A 6,000-nucleotide genomic window follows, 5' to 3' on the forward strand; every position below is an offset into this window, starting at 1 on the left:
GCACTGCATTTGTGCCTCCTTTACCCAACTGGAGGTAGAGGAGGTTTTCATTGATGTTGATACTCCCAGTGTCTTGTCCGGTTCTCAAGTGAGCTGCATGTGTACCTGAGAGGCATCCTGGGGGTAACCTGAATGAGAGAGCTTTGAGGGACAGTGGGCACACAGACCCTGGGAAGAAAGCCAGCTGAGATTTCTCTCCATTTGGAGCGTGTTCCTGAAACCTCCCGTTAAACACTCACTGTCCTCATGCACTGGGCAGGACTTAAACGAATCTCCAGTGGAGTGTTTTTCTACCTTTTAAAAAAGGACAATCTTATCTTTAAACAAAGCCCTAGGAGAAGCTTAACATACAAACGGATTAAAGCGGGGCTGCTTTGGTTGAAGCAGGGGTCGGGGAGAGGATGGGCTGGCCCACCACCCAGGCGCAGGCTGCAAAGCACAGAATGACAGGTGCAGCTGGGCAGGCCAAGCCCTGTGGCTCTCGGGAGTCCAGCCTCCCTTGTCCCAGCCTGCTCCCCTCCCCCAGGCCCCAGGGCACAGAGCTCAGGCCTCCACACTTGCTTCCCTGGCTGGAGGAGGCTCTGTCCCCAACCCGAGGACGCAGGCTGCGCCAGGGCTCCCTGTGCCCCGGAGGAGGGGCCCCAGGGCAGCAAGCCAGCCATGGTTACCTGTCCCAGTGAGCAGGCAGTGGATTGTTTTCACTTTCCACTTCAGCAGCTGCTCTGCCAGCCGTGAGGAGGGGCTGCTGAGGACAGTGGGCCCGCTGCCTGCCCTCGCTTTGTCCCTGGCCTTCGGTTTGGGACAAAGGACAATGAAGCCTTTAAAGCTGCGGCCCATCTTTCCTCTTTTGGGGTCATGGAGCTGCTTATTATGGGAGAAGGCAGCTCTGCGGCTCCTCAGGCCATCACTACAGCCCACTTCCTACTGGCTAACGGCAGAAGGAGAAAAAGAAAGCTAATGCAGTGGCGTTTTCATGAAGCTACACCTACTGCATTCAAAAGCCTTTTATTTCAAGACGACGTGCTGCCTACTTATTAGTCCTACGATGCCCTCTCTTTCATAAAATAGTGGCAATGATAGATGGTTGCTGTTGTTCTAACTCGGCAAAATGGAAAATGTATTGGCATCCAAATTAAAACGTTCTGAGGATGTCTGAAATCTGAGTGCTTGGTAGCCTCTGTTCTAACATCTTATAAAACTATGACTCTGAAGTTCTTCTTTAGGCAGGATTAAAATCAAATATGTAAAGACCGTGACATGGTGAGTCAAAGAAAGAGGACGGAGCACGTGGGGGCACAGCTGGGAGCCTCTCAGCCCAGGCTGCTCAGACCAGAAGGAGGTAGGAGGCTCCTAGGGAAAGGGCAGGTGCTGGTGACACTGCCATGCATTCCTGTGAAGCCTGAGTCTCCTGCTCTGCAGTCCGTGGCTGCAACTTTCAAATGCTAGCCAGGGCCAGCAGGAAGGTGGTGCAGAAAACAATGAACCTTTAAATGGGCCCTCCCTAGCTAGCACCTGTTAACCGGCAAATGGCAGGAGGTTGGCCAGGGAAGAAGCTTTAGTGCCTGCTGGTACCGGCTGCCTCTGAGAGGGGGTCTGGCCAGACACAGGCCACCCCTTGGCAACGTATTTTTGCCGAGAAAACCAGCTGTTGGGATGTGGATGGCGGGCAGGGACGCAGCAGCTGCAGCTTCCATCCCCTTCCACACTGCTGTCCTTGCCCTTCCTCGCTCCTCTACCTTCACCCCCTGGGCTTGGCCACACCCTCCCTGCCCCAGCCCTGGTGGCTGGAAGCCCAGGGGGACGTTGTGCACAGTCCAGCTGGCGTCGAGGGAGAGCAGGAACGGCAGCTGCAGAGCCACCCGGCACCTCCACTCGCCGCCTTCCCCTTGGTCTACCCCCTGACCCCAGCTCACCTTTACTGTATCGTCCCCACCCTCGAGGTCCTGGGCTTCCACCAACACTCTCCCTGAGCCTATCCCAGCACCAGGCCCCCTGACACCGCTGCTCTTCCTCTGAAGAGCCCGGGCCTCTGCATCCAGGCAGGTTGGCCCTCCTCACAGCTTTCTGACAGTCGCCACCTAGAGGCGGTGCTGCAACCAGAACCCTGCAGCCAGGTCTCCGGCTTCTGCCCTCGTTTTCAAGGCCTGGCACCCTGGGGCAAGAAAGCATTTCCCATCCTACTGCTTCCCCTTACATACATATTCCCTGGCCCCGCGGGATTCTCCCTCCCCAGACTGAGCTTAGCCCTTGCCTATGGAAGAAGAGATCTAGGAAAAAAGGAATCCTCTCAGCTATGCTTTTTGGGCCAAACAGGTACTCAGAATGACCACTGGTTAATATCCCAATGGCCTGGAGCCAGAGGTGCCGGCCCTCCGAGTGCCAGCTGCTGCAGAGCTGCATTGGGTGCACAAAATCGCTGCCCCTCCTCGTCCCCCACGTCCTCTCATCCCCCCAGCCAGCGCTACCCACGGCACCAGACCTGTGTGCTGCATGCAGCTGCTGGAGGTAGTTTCCTGTGAGACACGGTTCGGCTCAGAATATTCTGGGTCATGGAGCCCTCTGGAGTCTCCTGAAAGCTTAACACACTGTCTCCAGAAACATGCCCGTGTGTGCACACATACACACTGAATTTGCACACCATTGCAGAAGGATCAGTAAGCCCCTGCTCATGTGCTCCTGGACCTGCAGGTCCCAGGTTAAGAACTTCTACTGAAATGTGCCACAGCAAGGGAGAGGAGGCAAAGGGGCATATTAGAGAGAAGTCTGGGTATGAGCTTCGCTGGGGTATTAGCTTGGCACATGACTTCAATGTGTTGTGACGTCTCTCGGGTCTCAGTTTAGCCAGGATTGCACTGGCAGCTGGACCAGAGTGTCTTTAGGTCTCTTCCTAGCTCCTTGGCTATGGGGCTGTATGACACCCTCGACTCCACCCCCCAAGGTCAGGCAAGGCAAGGGAAGGGGGTTCCAAATCTCTCTAAGCAGTGCATCCTGGGGAAGGAGGTCAGACAGCCAGAAAAGGAGACTGAGCAAACTGCAAGTTCCCCTTTAACAAGAGTGACAAAACTGCAGAAGCTTCGGGAAGTGCAGCCACTTCCTATTTGACTTTGATTTACTTTAAAACAACTTGAAAATATTTTCTTCAGTGTACTCTGTGAGAGAATAACCACCAGCCTTTGCAAGGATCTGGGTTTAAAGCTCTGCTCCTCTGGGATTCTTTAGCTGTGTGACCTTAGGCAAGTCCCTTTTCCCTCTCTGAACCTCAGGTTCCTCATGAGCTGAATCACTAACTGCTGTGAAGGTGAATGAGGAAACAGGTAAGATGGGCCTCATATGGGGTTCACCCATGATAAACAGAAGTTCCTAGTAGAGGTCATAGTGGGAGTCAGGGTCTCCAGAGAGACAGTGAGGCTCTGGAGATGGGAACCTGGGACTCAGATAGGATGACAGTCCTCAGCAGGAGCATCTGTGAGCCACAACATCTGGTTGAGTTCACTCTCAAAACCAAGATCAAGTCCAGAGTGCTTTCTGGTAATCAGAGTCTCCCCTTTGAGCCTTTGCATTTACAGGACCTGAGCTATAACACACGCCTGAGTTCTGTTCATGTTCTGTTGTCATGGGTCATTGTCCAGCTGACCCTCACCCGGGGGGACCCTGGACTTCACTCTATTCTCAACCTCCAGGCCACTTGCTGGAGTCTCATGGGGGAAATATGGTCCTACCTCCCGGCTTTCACACTGACACTTTAATCTGTGGCCTCAATCTCACTTTCCCTGTAAAGTCTCAAACCACAGGCACTACACACAGAGGGAATAATGACAAAAACTAATGAAAACGTACTGACAGTGTTGAAACACACCCCATTACAACTTCTTAGCCAGCAATTTTGTGACCTAGGTTTAAGGAGTTCATCTTCTCTTCTCTCCCTTCCCCTTCCTCTCCTCTCCCTCCCCAGTACACCCCTTGCCCCCCACCCAGCACCTCCCACCCTACTGGCAGCAGCTCAGGAATTACTCAGGGGAGCGGGGGGCAGGCAGATTGGCATTTTAGCTGTAGTTAATATTTACTCATGGCTTCTGGCAACAACTCTTGATTGTGCCGTGAGCAGTTAAACTAGATAGAAGCCAGTGAGGATCCCTCCTGCAGGTGCAAGTACATGGCTTCGGAGTCCAACCTGCTTGGGCTAAAATTCCAGAATCCCAGCCCTCACCTGTTGTGACCCTATTTAATTCCTCTGTGAAGTGGGATTACTCACAGCTCTCTTTTCAGTGTTTCAAGAAAACACTGGCACTGGCCTGGCACTGATCCTGGTGTGAGAGAAGGCCCTCACTCCCCCAGGCCTGTGCCAGATGAATAAAAACAAAGGCATCTGTCTGGAGTGGGAAGTGCAGGACACAGTCAGGAGCACGGGGGCGAGCAGAGTGGCTGGCAGGGTGAGCTCTGAAGTCAGTGGGTGAAATGAATGAGACCAGGCATAACAAGCCCTGGGTTAAAATCCTGACTCCACCACTGACTCATCTGGGTAAAACTGGACAATTCCATAACTCTTAAAGCCTCAGTTTTCTCATCTGAAAATGGGGATAATGAAAGTATCAAGGCTGTGAGAAGTAGATGGCATACTGTGCTAAAGCTCTTAGCACAGGTCTGGGAACAAGGCAAATCCTCTATAAATAGCAATTGTGAGGCCCTGCTTCTGCTATTATCTTGGTGCTCATGGTCTTCCATCCATGAAATCTGAAAATTGTGCCAGAGGCACTTCGAGCCTCTCCCCCCAGTTCTAAGATCAATGCTTCTAGGATATTGGCCAAGATGAGAGACAAGGTGGGCAAAGATGTAGCCTGCTGCCGCGCGCACACCTGCTGTGCTCAGGTTTTAGCCTCTAAAGTGCCCTCTCCTTGGAGGAGGTGCCTGGCGCAGTGCTCACTCTCAGCCTTGGGCCCGAGGCCCGCAATACGCCAGGCTGGCAGAGGGAGGGGACTTTGCACGCGGCAGCCAAGGGCACCAGTGCCCAGACTCCGGAGCCCCTGGCTGGGAAGGTCCTGGGCTCGGGCGGTGGGCGGAGGTCGGAGCTCCGTGGACTCCCCGAACTCTCTCTCCCGTGCATCACTCACCGTCCACTCATCGCGCTGTCCAGAAGCCGCTGCTGGTGCCTTGCCCTCGCAGTCACCGGAGATGCATCCGCAGCGCCTACTGCTCCGGGGCTTGGAGCGTCAGGCCCGCCCCTCCCCGCCCCTCGCCCCGCGCCGGCCAATGGCGTCACGTCACCTTGTGCGGCCAGCCCAGCCCCAGGCACCGCTGGGAGGGTCCGCTCCAGGCGGTGTCTGAGAGGCCTCGGGGAAGATTTGGGGCGTCTGGTTTGCGGGGTGTCCCCGGACTACACAGAGGGCGCCTGGAGACTCGCGGAGGAAGCAGCCCCGACTCGGTCGGGAGGGTCCGGTATGCAAACCAAGGACAGGGAACTTGGGGGAAAGGACAACCTTGGGTTTCCAACAAAGGTCGCAGTGCGGGCCCCGCAATTACAAGTGTGCCTGTCACGAAAGAGGAGGTTATCAGTAGAACCTGAGCGATGTTAGTTTTTGCTCAAGGGCCACCTGTGTGCAGTCCGGCTGTTTGCTTGCTGTGGCCTCTCGGAGCTCCACTCCATTTAAGAAGCCAGAACCTGGACTTGCCTGATGGCGCAGTGGTTAGGAATCTGCCTGCCAATGCGGGGGACACGGGTCCAATCCCTGGTCGGGGAAGATCCCACATGCGGCGGAGCAGCTACTGAGCCCGTGTGCCACAATCCATGAAGCCCACGCACCCTAGAACCCGTGTGTGGCAACAAGAGAAGCCACTGCAATGAGAAGCCCGCGCGCCACAAAGAAGAGTAGCCCCCGCTTGCCGCAACTAGAGAAAGGCCCCGCACAGCAAGGAAGACCCAATGCAGTCATAAACAAACAAACGAACAAACAAATAAATAATAAAATAAAATCTCATTTGTAAAAAAGAAAAAAGAAATCAGAT

At 54.5% G+C, this 6,000-nt stretch overlaps 1 protein-coding gene across 3 annotated transcripts in view; it reads right to left on the reverse strand.

Annotated features, from left to right (window-relative positions):
- RASSF4 (Ras association domain family member 4) overlaps window positions 1-5,206 on the reverse strand; it is a 34,189-nt gene extending 28,983 nt beyond the window's left edge. For 2 of the 3 annotated variants that reach the window (XM_032608138.1, XM_032608136.1), the window contains exon 1: window positions 5,109-5,197. The gene's annotated coding sequence lies outside the window, so the exon portion shown is untranslated. Of the gene's footprint in view, window positions 1-5,108 lie in introns of all 3 variants that reach the window. The other variant, XM_032608135.1, reaches the window with a different exon arrangement.
- Between the last annotated feature and the right edge of the window lie 794 nt (window positions 5,207-6,000).

This window comes from Phocoena sinus, chromosome 16 (genome assembly GCF_008692025.1).
Source record: "Phocoena sinus isolate mPhoSin1 chromosome 16, mPhoSin1.pri, whole genome shotgun sequence".
Lineage (NCBI taxonomy): Eukaryota > Metazoa > Chordata > Mammalia > Artiodactyla > Phocoenidae > Phocoena > Phocoena sinus.